Consider the following 13,079-nt stretch of genomic DNA (forward strand, 5'->3'; position numbering starts at 1 on the left):
CCGCGTCGTTCTCTGGAATATAAGTGCAGCAGGTTTCTCCAATTACCGCACAAACTCCTCCTTTTGCAGCTGTCAACTGGTCCAAGACCAGGCGATTTTACAAAACTGTCAATCGTAGTCCACGTAGCTCCTCCTTGATGCCTTCCATTACAATGTTTGTTGTGTTCATAAATGACGTAAGCTCAAATCTGGTGATCTCAATTTCATTCATCAAAGAGCTGACGCCCAACAATGGACTAAAAGCAGCTGACACTTTCTCCGCCAGTGTCCATATAAGATGATTCTTTGGGACTGTCAGTTAGGAAGTCTAATAGTCCTCTCTGTGTCCTCTGCTTTCGTGACATCACTTCATGTGGTATGACGATTGCTCCTCCATGCAGTTGTACCAAGGAATCAACTCCTGTCCAATCTCTTGGTAGAGATAAGTACACTCTGTAACCACACAACCAGTAGTTGTCTTGTATGATTCCAGTGCCTCTTTCGTCCAGAACATGTAGCATAGAACAATGTGCTGTGCATCGCCTCCGCTTCAGTGTAGACAAGATACTGGTGAGTCAGGTCTTCGAACCATTGGTCCGTTTTAAGTTGAGAAGGATATTTTACTGGCACTTTTCTCAGGCATCTCAGACACATTCTCTTCCACATTTAATAAAGTTCAATTGTTGTGTTAGAAAGTTGTGTAATAGGTCCAGAAGTACGAATTGATGTCCGTATGCGATAATGTCAAATATCCAGTAACATCGACCAACTTGTAGATGGAAGGTGAGTCTGGTTCTCTCTGAGTTATTTTCTGTTGTCAAGATGGGCTTTCGATGTGGTCGTGAAGGCTTGTCAAGATACTTGGATCTTTCATGTCACGTCGCCTTGTGCACGCCCAGCGACCCACACTCCAGCTGGCCCAGATGGAAGCCGTCTGGGTGACGCTGTCTTCAGATTTAACAGCCACTGGCCCTGTACCGTTGTCGCCACCACTTGTAGATCTGCTGCTATGTAGATCAGGTTCAGCAGCTCAGTTGGTTGGCAGCTTCTCGGAATCTGAGCACCAGGTGCAGTCACATAACAGTTTTGATTATATCAGTAAAATAATAAATAAAAAATACATTGTATATATTTTAGATGCAAAAACATTAAACAAAACAAAACAAAACATCTAGCTGTCTGCCTTACCAATTCTATGAAGCTATCTATACTAGTCCCCATGTGAGAGCATACAATTATACGCTGCCTCCCTTACTATTCAAAAACAGAGCAAAAGAAAATGTATCAAAAGAAAATGACACACCTTTTATATCTATTCTTAGTGTTAAATGTCAGGGATAAAGTTCAAAAAATGTCTGAACATAAAAAAGAAAAAACCTATTTTAATTGTGTTGTATTGACATATATAAATTAGATAAGATTTGTCAAGTATCAAAATCCCTTTTGTTTTGTAAGTGCGTCAGTGATCAAGCATTACACAGACACTTTGTTTTCTGCAAATAACCAGTTTTTGTCTGATTTTCCAAGTTATTTTACTCCAAGGGGGTTTCCAATTGAATGAATTGCATTCATTAAAAAATCTCTGATGATTGTAATACAGGTAAATAATTATTATATTATTATTTTGAATTACAAACAAATATAAATTCAAAACCAGACTTAATTTCATTTCCAGCCTTAATCTTATTAGGCATATTTCATGGTTGAACAACTGAATCCAGATAAACCAGATCTTCACACTCTGGAAGAATATTTCAGTGCTTAATAAATATCACCAAAATAAACAGCTATATGAACTTAATAAAATATTTTAAAACCTGTTTAAGTGTTTTTTCCAGTAGGAGTAAGTAAGTAAATTGTATTTATATAACACATTTCCATATAGAGCTATCCAAAGTGCTGTTCAATGTAAAATAAAATACCAATTAACAATCGGACAAAACAGACAGCAATAAAATGAAATAAAACAATTTTAAAATTCCAATGAGAAATGATACGTTTTCATCCTCGATTTAAAAACAATAATGGAAGATGCAAGATGGATGTCCAGAAGGAGTTGGTTCAGCAAACGATGGGCAATGAGACAGACAGCTCTGTCACCCTTAGATTTTAACCGACAACACGGGACATGTAACAAGCGTCAGTGGATCTTAAAAGTCTGGAAGATGACAAAGGGATAAGAAGATCTTTCAAATAAGACTCTTTCAAACAACAGAATCTTGAACTGAACTTTAAGCTGGGCCAGAAACTAAATTAAGCAAAGCTAAAATTGGGATGACCTGGTCATATTTCTTAGCCCCTGTCCACAGCCTTGCATCTGCATTTTGTACGTGAAAGCCACGACTCGGGGAGACCTGAGTACAGCGAATTACATCTGTCTAAACGTGAGGTACAAAAGCATGAATGACCTTCTCCAGAACTTGAACAGTTAAAAACGATTTAAGTTTGGAAATGACCCGTAATTGATAAAAACGGTTCTTCTACATAGCCTACATAAATACTAGATAAGACCTATACTAATCTAGTTGTTTATTCGTGTTAGTTCATTGATAAATGTTAACAAATACGACAGTTAATATTTAAATGGTTTTTAAATATTTATTAAATCCGTTTAAATGAACCATTGAGATTAATAAATGCTGTAGGAGTATTACCCATTGTTGGCTAACTAATGTTTAGAAATGGAACCTAGTTGTAAAGTGATATCAAAGCTGGTAAGCCACATGTTGGCCTGTCACAAAATAAATCATAATGCATAGGCTATTGTTATCATTCCCATTTGGGTAGGGAATACCCCAATATTCAGAAACACTAAATGGTCCTGTAGCGAGGAAGGCGGGACGAGAGCCGTGGGGCAGGAAGGCGGGGCCGGTGGCGTGACTGATAATGAGTATCAGCTGTACGCGCACAGGTCCCGCATGCCTCACGGGGGAGCTCGGGAGCATAAGAGGACGAGCGACGGGACTGCCGACGAGAGAGGACTGGGCTCGGAAATTTTAAGTTTTGTTTATGTTCATGTGGCCGGCAGTCGTCCGTGAGGGGCTGCCGGCCTGTTTTTACTGCTGTTTGTGTCACAGCTCGTGGTGGGAAAGAACCCAATTGCAGGCAGCGGGGATGAAGGGGTTAACAAAAGACTTTATTTAACAAAAGATAAAACACAAAACAAGAACCCACGTGGGGGTAAAACAATAACAAGTGATAAACAGGGACAAAGACTAACTAAATACTAGACTAACAAACAATAGACATGAACTAAACTCAACACTTACTACGATGAGACAGGGGAATCCACAACAGGAACACAAGCATGAGGAGACGGTAAGCACGACATGAAACCACGTAGCAAACACAATGACCGAACACAGGACAATGAAACATGAGGGCATTAAATAGGAAAGACAAATGAGGGATAACGACACAGGGCAGGTGAGGGTAATCAGACACGGCCGGGAAACAATACGGGAAACGAGAGGGGCGGGGCCAATGACGAGACACTGGAGAGAATGCATATTATTGTCAAAAGGACAATAATATGTTTCTCTCCACACATAACCAAAGACTTTGTCATGGCTCTGCCTCAGGACCAGGAAATCCAAGACTAAAAGAAGCAGAACCATGACAGTTTATGGTTTATTTATTTTTGATTAAAGTGTTTGAATGTTCGCCGGTTCCCGCTTCCTTCCTTGCATTTTATTGAACCTTGCTACAGGTCCTTACCAATAATTTCAAACAAACAATTAATCTACACTTATATATAACCACTGATGTCCGTCTATGTCTTGTGTTTTTTACTTATTACTTATTTTATTCAACATTTATTTATCCAGGAATAATTTAATTGAAATTAAAAATCTTTTACAATCGCATTCTGAAAAAATAGCTCAGTTTGTGGTATACAAATGGTTAAGTTTCGTTTTCTGCAATGTGTCGCCAATAGGATTGATTTTGTCTTCGTTGAGTTCCGCCTCTCTAAACCACATTGCTTTATGATTGGCTTTGCCTTCTAACTTAAACGTTAGTTGTTTACATCTATGAGGATAGCTAAATATAGTTGCAACCAACTGTTTCATATGCATTTATTATATATATATTACTTTAGATGCATTTTTCCAAATTATGATCTAAAAATAATGTTTTGTCTAACCGTTAATGATCAGTACTGCTGTGTGAGGCAATATAAAATGTATATCATGAACATGATATAAATGTAAAACAAACCAAAGTAAGCCACTTAAACATTTTCTTAATTGCTTTTGTTTATGGAATTTGTAATGATTATAGTAAGATATATCTTAGCCATAAATGTGCTCATATGGAATGCATTATTATGTCAGGTCAGGTGACAGAAGCAGTCCTGTCATGTTGTGGAGAGGCAGGGTCACAGATTATTAGGCTTTTAAAACATGATTATGTTAAAGTTATAATAAGGTTGCACTGTTATAGAGGTCTATTAATAACTCTGTCATACATACAGTAGTTTTAAAAATTGTAGGCATAAATATGTATGTATATAAAAGTAGTTTTTATCCAGAAAAAAAAAATGTAGATGCCGTTAAACATACAGTAATACTGAGTGGCTAATTGTATATTCTGGTGTATTTCTAAGAAAACCGATCTCGCTGTAGACAGCAATAGACAGTGTAACAATGAGAGTGACAACAATGAAGAACAGTTTAGAAAACTATTTAAATAGAACGTATTTATTGTTTAAATAAGTCAAGTAAACAGCGCTAAACTTTAGTGACAATGCGGCTCTGCAGTCGACCAATGTCAAATCCCAGTATATTGTGCAAAACTACATGACAGGATGACTTTCTAAAAGTTTTGAGAGAAAAGATCACTTAGTACAGGCCGAAAGTTATTAACGCAGCTCTCATCCAAACCTTGCTTCTCAAGCAAAGGCTGAACAACTGCATGCTTATAGCAGTTTGGAACCACACCAGTGCCCAAAGATGAGTTAATCAACAGTTGGACACTTGGGCCGGACTGGACAGCGAATTCAAAGACAGGTCTGGGAGCTGTGAGGCAAAAGAAGAACTAATAGCACTCACTTTATCAACAAAAATGTAAAAAATTCTCAGAGAGCTCAGTTGACGGCTCCCCCCAAAAATTGGACTTCGGATTAATTACTGAATGTATTGTTGAAAATAAAATCCTAGGTCTATGAAAGTCTATAAATCAGGTCAGAAAAATATTTTCTATTATAAATTTGATAAAAAATTCTTGACGTGAAACATGACGTCCCAATATTTAACAAACCCTTTATCACATAATTAAATTGACTCACTGTGAAATGTGACCATTTACTGTATACCATTCATCATGAATTGCAGTGGTCAACTGTCTTTCATACATGGGCAGTTCCCCATATCATGTGTCAGTCTGGTGGTGTCCACTCCACAATTGTGAAGTCGATTGTTGGTAAAGCTGCCTCAGGAACTATTGGTCTTATTCTCTTGAGGTCCTCGTCTGTGCTACTGTGAATATATAGCTTCATACACAACAATTAATTGTCTCATATAAATTCTTAGTTCAATCTTGCAACCATTCCAAAAATGTCCTTCATAAGAGCCTCTTAAATAACATAATGGCATTACTCTGCCTGTAAGCATTTAATACAGTGTCATGTTTTTAATTCTGTTGGTTTACATATGATGGTTCATTAAAGAGAGATTTTTAGAAGGTGCACCTCTCAGATACGTACATTATAGATGTTTAATTATTATTTGGAGCATAAGGATTACTAGATGCGGGCTGTAGAACTTATTTATAAAAAATGATCTTCCTTTGCCAGTATTTGTGTTCAAATCCAACCCATTTCATATTTCAGGTACTCTTTAAATATCTCAAATTTAAAGGCTGTTATAATTAAAAGTTCATACAATCCTTATCACTAGTGAAGCCCATAATTCATTATAGGCTTAATATGAAAAAGATGCATTGTGCATTAATAATTTCCAAATAACTATTTTTTATTATAATCTTATATCAATATGTCTTTAGCAATATATAAGTAATAATAATAATATAGTTCGCATTTATTATCATAATCATTATTATCTAAATTCATTTATTTTTTATACTAGGACGTCCATATAACTATGTAAAATAATAAGAAAAATTTGTATTATTGTAATAAGTCATAACGATCAGCAAATATTGAGTTTGATTCACTTTCTCAAATCAACTGCTTCTTGTCTCTTCTCACTCACTCGCGCACACAAACACACAAAGGCAAACACAATTCCACCTCTCTCTCGCTCTCATTCACTTCCTGGCTACACACTCACACATCCATGGATTTCTCTGAGCCCTCATACAAACTTACACACACACATGGAGCCCCTCACTCTCTCTACCACTTCTTGGCTTCGCACACACATAGAGCCCTTCAGGCTCTCCCTCGCTCTCTCAACCACTTCTTGGCTGACGTCATGCACACTCTGGAACAGCACCCAACAACCCCTCCAACACACACACTGTCATGGTCCTGCCTTCTTGTTCTGGATTTTCTAGTCTTGTGGCAGGATCATGACAGATCCCTTATGTTTAGTGTGAGAAAGTCATGGTTTGTTTATCTTTCGACATACCATGTGCTTTCTTGTGTCTTGTCATTGGCCCCGCCCCTCTCGTTCCCTGTATAGCCTTCCTGCCGTGTCTCATGTTCCTCACCTGCCCCTCGTTATCTTCCTTTGTTTGTTCCCCTATATAATGCCCTCGTGTTCATTGTCCTGTGCTCGTTCGTTGTACCCTGTACCTGTGTTACATGTGTTCCTCCGATGTTCTCTGTGATTACCTGTTCCTGTTGTTACCAGATCCGTCAGTCTTAGTAAGTGTTTAGTTCAGTTTAGTTCTTGTCTAGTGTCAGTTAGTCTACGTCCTGTTACTTGTACCATTGTCTTGTGCCTTTGTTTATATCCCCATCGTGGGTGTTTTGTTTATACTTTTGTTTTGTTTAAATAAATATATCTTTATTAACCCCTTCACCTCTGGCTGCCTGCATTTGGGTTCTCCCTCACTGTGACCGTGACACACACAAAGTCTCACAGGCTGAGATTTTTCTCTCTCTCTCTTGCTCCCAGACCACCCATGAGAACATCACAATATACAGCAAAAATTAGAATACATTACAACACACACACATTACGCGACCTGTTCCCTAACAGGATTTCCACGCTACCTAGTGTCTTCGTATACCTATACGTCCCTATGACGCGACCTGTTTTCCAAAACAGGACTTTCGTGCCCTCTTGGCACTTCCACAATCCACTATTGTGAGCACACTCGCCTTCAGTGTGACCCGTTTACCTAAACGGGATTTATACCCTCTTGGTATCTTCTACCCCACTGGTAGGAAGCGTTTCATGCACTCTCTCATACACTCACACTAGACAAACATGATACAGGGATTTTCACCCGGTCAGGAATTTTTATACAGAGGACCTTCACCTGTCCAGGAATTTTCACCTGTCTAGGAATTTTCACCTGTACCAGAAATTTCACCTGTACCAGGTCCCCTCACATATATTCACACTTACATAAATATTAAAATCTGAATTCACTTTTCTCCTCAAAACCAACTCAACAGAAAACACAGAGTAATGCATTCATACCTTTCTGCACTCTCACTTCTCTTTCTTTTTCCAAAAACAATTATTATGATACAAGACTGTGACACAAACATAAAACAAAGTTTACAAACACTTACACCGGAATTTTTACCTGCACAGGACTTTTTCTATCAATATTAATAAACCATCTGTATCATCACTATCCAACTCAAGGCCTTCTTAGTAATCAAACAGATTAGTGCATGCACTTATTTCCTTTGGAAGTGGAACCCTAAAAACTTTTAGCAAACTAGTGCAATTTTTAACATTAATTTTTGTTCAATTTAGAAGAGGGTTACGAGGACCAACGACATTTAGGGTTTACCTTCAGCAGACCGCACAAAACATATACTATAAAGCAAATATGTTCAACTGTTTTTAGGGCCCTTTTTTGTGTGGTCAGCTTGTCTGGTTTACCCATCATGATCGTCAGCCTCCTGCCCTCTAACCTGGATCACGTCGGGTTGTCACCAAATATGTTGTGGCGAATCGGCCTTCCATCGCAGAAAGAAATCTCAGAGACAAGGGTTCCAGATGCCAAGAGTTTAAACTTTATTTGCTCGAGCAAGCAAAGTGAGACACACAGAGTTCATCTGATGATGTCCAATGATGTCCAACGAATACATATCTGACTCCATCTTTTATACATTGTTCTTAAGTCGTTATCACAGTTCAAACCAATCATGTTTTACCTGACATCATATTCTACCAACCAGGTTTTACATGACATCACTTATTTTTATTAGTCCATCCCCTTATGACTCGCTACAGTTACATTTCAGCCTGCGCTCGCTACAGTTATATTTCCAGCCTACCATATTAGGATTTAATCGTAGCGAGCGCCTCTCAATCAACACATATGTATATCATGTGCTGTTTATCTTGACACCTTTCCGGGGGCTTTCGGACGATACATGATTTAACATTGGTTTAATTAAAAATGAATGGTTTAGCGTGATAATGAGCACCCCAGCGTCCTTGGCTGTATGCGATAAGTTAAACTTCTCTACAAAAGTGTGTGGTTTTATTTAAAATGAGCTCATTGATTAGCGTAATAATAAGCAACCCAGCGTTCTTAATTAAACTTCTCTACAAAAGTGTGTGTGGTGTACGTGCAGTTCCTGTCTTAGTGTGATAAGATATTTGGTGTGTACGCAGGTGTTCAAGTGTTCAAACTCATACATGAGGCCCATAGCCCTTGTTAAGATCAGAGAAGTACATGAACTCTATAACTACCTTTAAATGTATTCTTTTATATAAAAAAACTCAGTAATATATTTTGAATATAAGAAAAGTCAATAATATGTCTAGAAAAACCACCATAAGAATTCTCTGCCTTATCAAGCGGTGAGCTCGCCTGTTGAATGTCTCATAATCACTATAAGTTGACTTTCTCATACGCGATTCATCATGAACACATTCAGTATTTTGATTATTGTCTTTTTTGTCACAATATCTTCACACAATCGTTCAGAAATGGTCGTTTTGTGAGACCACTCTTCAGTAACTGTACAATCACAAACGCGATCCATCCACGTGAAAAAACACCTGTCTGTACTGTGCTACTTTCGTGCTGGAGGCACTGTAAGGGGTGAAATTATGCACAAATATACATTGCCAAAGTGGAGATCTGCCCTTATGAAAATTAACCTTCGTTACTTATTCATCCGGATGCTGCAGTTTGGGCTGTTACAGATCCACTGTAACTCGATTCCTGAAGTTACGGAAACGTTGCGTTTCTTAATGATTATGTTAAGATATTGACTAAGACAACAAATACTGAATATGTTTATGATGAAAACGTGTATGTGCAACCGATTTAACGCTTTTGTCATCTCTGCAGTCGTACGTGTTTTCAACACCTCAAAACAGAGGGGGCGCTCAAGATGGCGACGGTGGCGCACGTGTTTTTTTGTGCTTAGAAAGTGACTTTTTTTAACATCGTATGAACGACATTAAACTTTTTTAATTGCGTGCAATCATATAGTTAAGTTGTGAGACCTCGTGAAAAACTTTTTGAGCCTTCACTTAGTTGTTTCGGACTCAATCATCTACGCAATGGCGGAAAAGAGACCTGCAACGAGCAAGCAGAAAACAACATCTGTAGCGGCTATTGCAAAGAATTTTGCATACATGCGCTCATATTCGCGGAAAGTTGATGATGAGGGGGTCGCGCCGCTGCCTGATTCTGAACCCTGCACTCCGGATTCAAAAAGATGTCGTCCTGAGCTTGCGCTCAGTGAAGTACAAGATAATATCGTGAAGATATTGGCGGACAAAATGAGTCAGAATACAGATGTTCTCAATCAAGAAATAAAACAAAACCGAGAGTGTGTCAACTCCTTAAAGGAGGCCACTGAATTTCTTTTCCAGAAGCTGAAAGACAAAGGCAGACATCACTAAGATCAAAACACAAGGTGAAGACCATCAGAAAAGGTTAACGGAGCTTGAGGATAAATTAAACGAGGCTGAAAGATACCAGCGACGCTGGAATTTGAGACTGTAAGGGTTGGCAGAACAAGAAGGTGAGGATGTTAAAGCTCGAGTGGTTGAAATCTGCCGTTCAGTCATTCCAGAAATTGCGGAGGCATGTCAGCAACACATCGATGTCAGTCACAGAATTGGTAGGTCGAACACGGAGAAGATCTGACCAGTTATCATCAGGTTCGTATCGCGTTCAACGAGGGATATTGTTTGGAGAAATGCAAAAGGTTCGAACTATCTGAAATCCAGGAAGCTGCGATTTGTGGAAGACCTGACGACGAAAGACAAAGAAACTCGTAATAAACTGAGGCACCAAATAGATGCGCACGTAAAGAAGGAAAAAGAGCATTTTATATTGGAGCCAAAGCAATCATCGACGGGAAAGAGGTCAGAATGTAGGATAGTTATTATATGTGTGCAGAGGTGGACAGTAACGAAGTAAATTTGCCTGAGTACTGTACTTAAGTACACTTTTTGAGTATCTGTACTTTACTTGAGTATTATTTTTTCTGAGTACTTGTACTTTAACTTGACTACATTTGAAAGACAAATATCATACTTTGTACTCCACTACATTTATAAAAAGGTCCAAAAGTAGAAAATGGTTTCTATGCAGCGGGGTTTCCTGTGCGTGCAATTTATCTGGCTTGCGATCTCCCAGGACCTTTTACTGTTGCCAAGTATTTCAGTTTTTCTAAGCTCGCGGTTTTCCGGCAAGCTTTGAATGGCCATTTGGCAGATTTTTTTAACGCAAATCTGGCAACTCTGGGATCTTCCCCGCTAAACTAATGTAAACGTAGGCGCTGCTACATCGTTGATAGCGCTCTGAAAAGGCAAATAGAACATTAAAAGAGGAAAAAGGCACATGTTAAAGTGTGGTGTAATCATCTGTGGGTTACGATCAGTCAAAGATCGTTGAAACATTGTCATGAAAATGATCGGCATAACGGCTAAACGGTAAATAAGCATCACATACACCTTGAGCTACACGTGCGTGTTAACTTCTGATCTGCTGCTATATCATTTAAAGCGATTTGGAAAATGAATGATGTTTTTACTGAAGTAACTATAGTTGAAGTATTCCTGTTGAAATAAAAACAATAGAACCCTGCCCAAAATACAACATAAAATGTAATGGATTTAATGGTTATAATGGGAATTGTACTATGGATACTTGTTGTCTACTTGTATGTGATGGATTCTATTGCTGGGATGGTAAATCCTATTGGAATAAAACCCAAAACACACTACAAAGAGGAATTTAATTAAAAAAATCTCATTTGAATTCTTTAGTAAAACCACAGCAACTAAACATACCATAGTTTCATTATACTAGCTATAGTTTATGTTTGTAGTTAAATTATGGTAATACAAATGGTAATAAATCCAACAAACACATGGCTTCTACACTTTACTATTTACAAGAACCTTACTACTTACTGGTAAATTGCTGCTAAAACTGGTAAAGGGAATATACAAAATAAAAGAACACTGCTCATAAATACATATAGGCCTAGGGGGCTAATGAGGATAATTAGGCTAAATGATCATACAGGATTATATCTAAACTAAACATATATGTGCTAAACATATAAAGCTCTTAAAGGAGTTGCTCACTGCAAAATTTGCCCCCATTGACTTTCCATAGTAGGAATAAAAACTACTATGGAAAGTCAATGGGGGCAAATTTTGAAGTGAACTACTCCTTTAATACCACTGATTCTGTGAGCTACTCGGTGTATTCAGTAGGGTGCTTCAGAGGCACAAGGTATACGACAATAAAACAATGCACAACTGACATAAAGGAAATTTACTTTTAATACTTGAGTACTTTTAAAAGCACGTACTTCTGTACTTTTACTCAAGTAAGAATCTGTCTTTACAACTTTTACTTGTAGTGGAGTAATATTTGACCAGTAGTATCTGTACTTTCACTCAAGTAAGGAAGTTGTGTACTTCGTCCACCTCTGTATGTGTGATATATACATTGTTCACTAAAAGGATGTATTTTTCTTTCTGGAAATGTTTTGATTTCTTTATCCTAATATATTAAGCTAATTTTTCTGAGCGTATTGTATTATAAGGTAAATTACACTGGTAGTGTCTCACACGTTTAAATATACCTTATTTGTGCACATTGGTTTATTAGACACAAGCTAAGTTTGTGATTCTAGTTATGTCGTTCTATGATGTTATCTGTTTTTTCTCTTTGCATTTTGTGCGATGTCGTTATGTTTATATTCACTTAATGTAAGGGGTATTCGTGATATGTTGAAAAGAAAAGCAATTTTTTTATATCTTAAGAGGTTCAAGGCAGATTTTTTTTGCAAGAAACCCATGCCTTAGAGTCTGATCTTTGTTTTTGGAAAAATCAATGGGGAAATGATCTTTGGCTATCCTATGGTTCTAGTAACTCGGCGGGTGTCGCCATTCTAAAAGGGAAGTTTAAAGGAAAAGTCCTTAAAAGTAATGTACATCTATATGGGAGATGGGTAATTTTGGTGGTTGGGTTAGAAGGCAATATTGTTGTTTTAGGAAATATTTATGGGCAGAATAATAAAACTGACAATCGAACTTTACTTCAAAACTAGATAGGTACATTTTCTGAAGAAAATTTGAGTGATGCTTTGTGGCAAACCGTGGAACTGGGCACTAGAGTGATAACACATTCAGCCACAAATGAATCTAACCAATCCCCATGTCTCTACGATGTTCTGATGCAGAGATATACATATAGCTAAACCGTTGCTAGGCTAATATGTTTGGTTGCTATGGGCGTGGCTTGGCATCTGCACTTGATAATACTCTAACCTATGAGTGAAACAAACCAACCCCCGTGTCTCTACGAAGTTCCTATGCAGAGATATAGGTTTTGCTAAATGGTTGCTAGGCTAACCTGTTTGGTTGGGTGTGGCTTGGCATCTGCATCCTGTAGCTCAGTGGTTAGAGCATGGTCATTAGCAACGCCAAGGTCATAGGTACGATCCCAGGATTGCACATGCTTAG

General features: G+C 38.0%; 1 protein-coding gene across 2 annotated transcripts in view; it reads right to left on the reverse strand.

Annotated features, from left to right (window-relative positions):
- Positions 1 to 13,079, reverse strand: part of gse1b (Gse1 coiled-coil protein b) — a 375,321-nt gene that overhangs the window by 254,609 nt on the left and 107,633 nt on the right. The gene's annotated exons all lie outside the window — the stretch shown is intronic.

Source organism: Triplophysa rosa, linkage group LG12 (genome assembly GCF_024868665.1).
Source record: "Triplophysa rosa linkage group LG12, Trosa_1v2, whole genome shotgun sequence".
In the NCBI taxonomy this organism is placed as follows: domain Eukaryota; kingdom Metazoa; phylum Chordata; class Actinopteri; order Cypriniformes; family Nemacheilidae; genus Triplophysa; species Triplophysa rosa.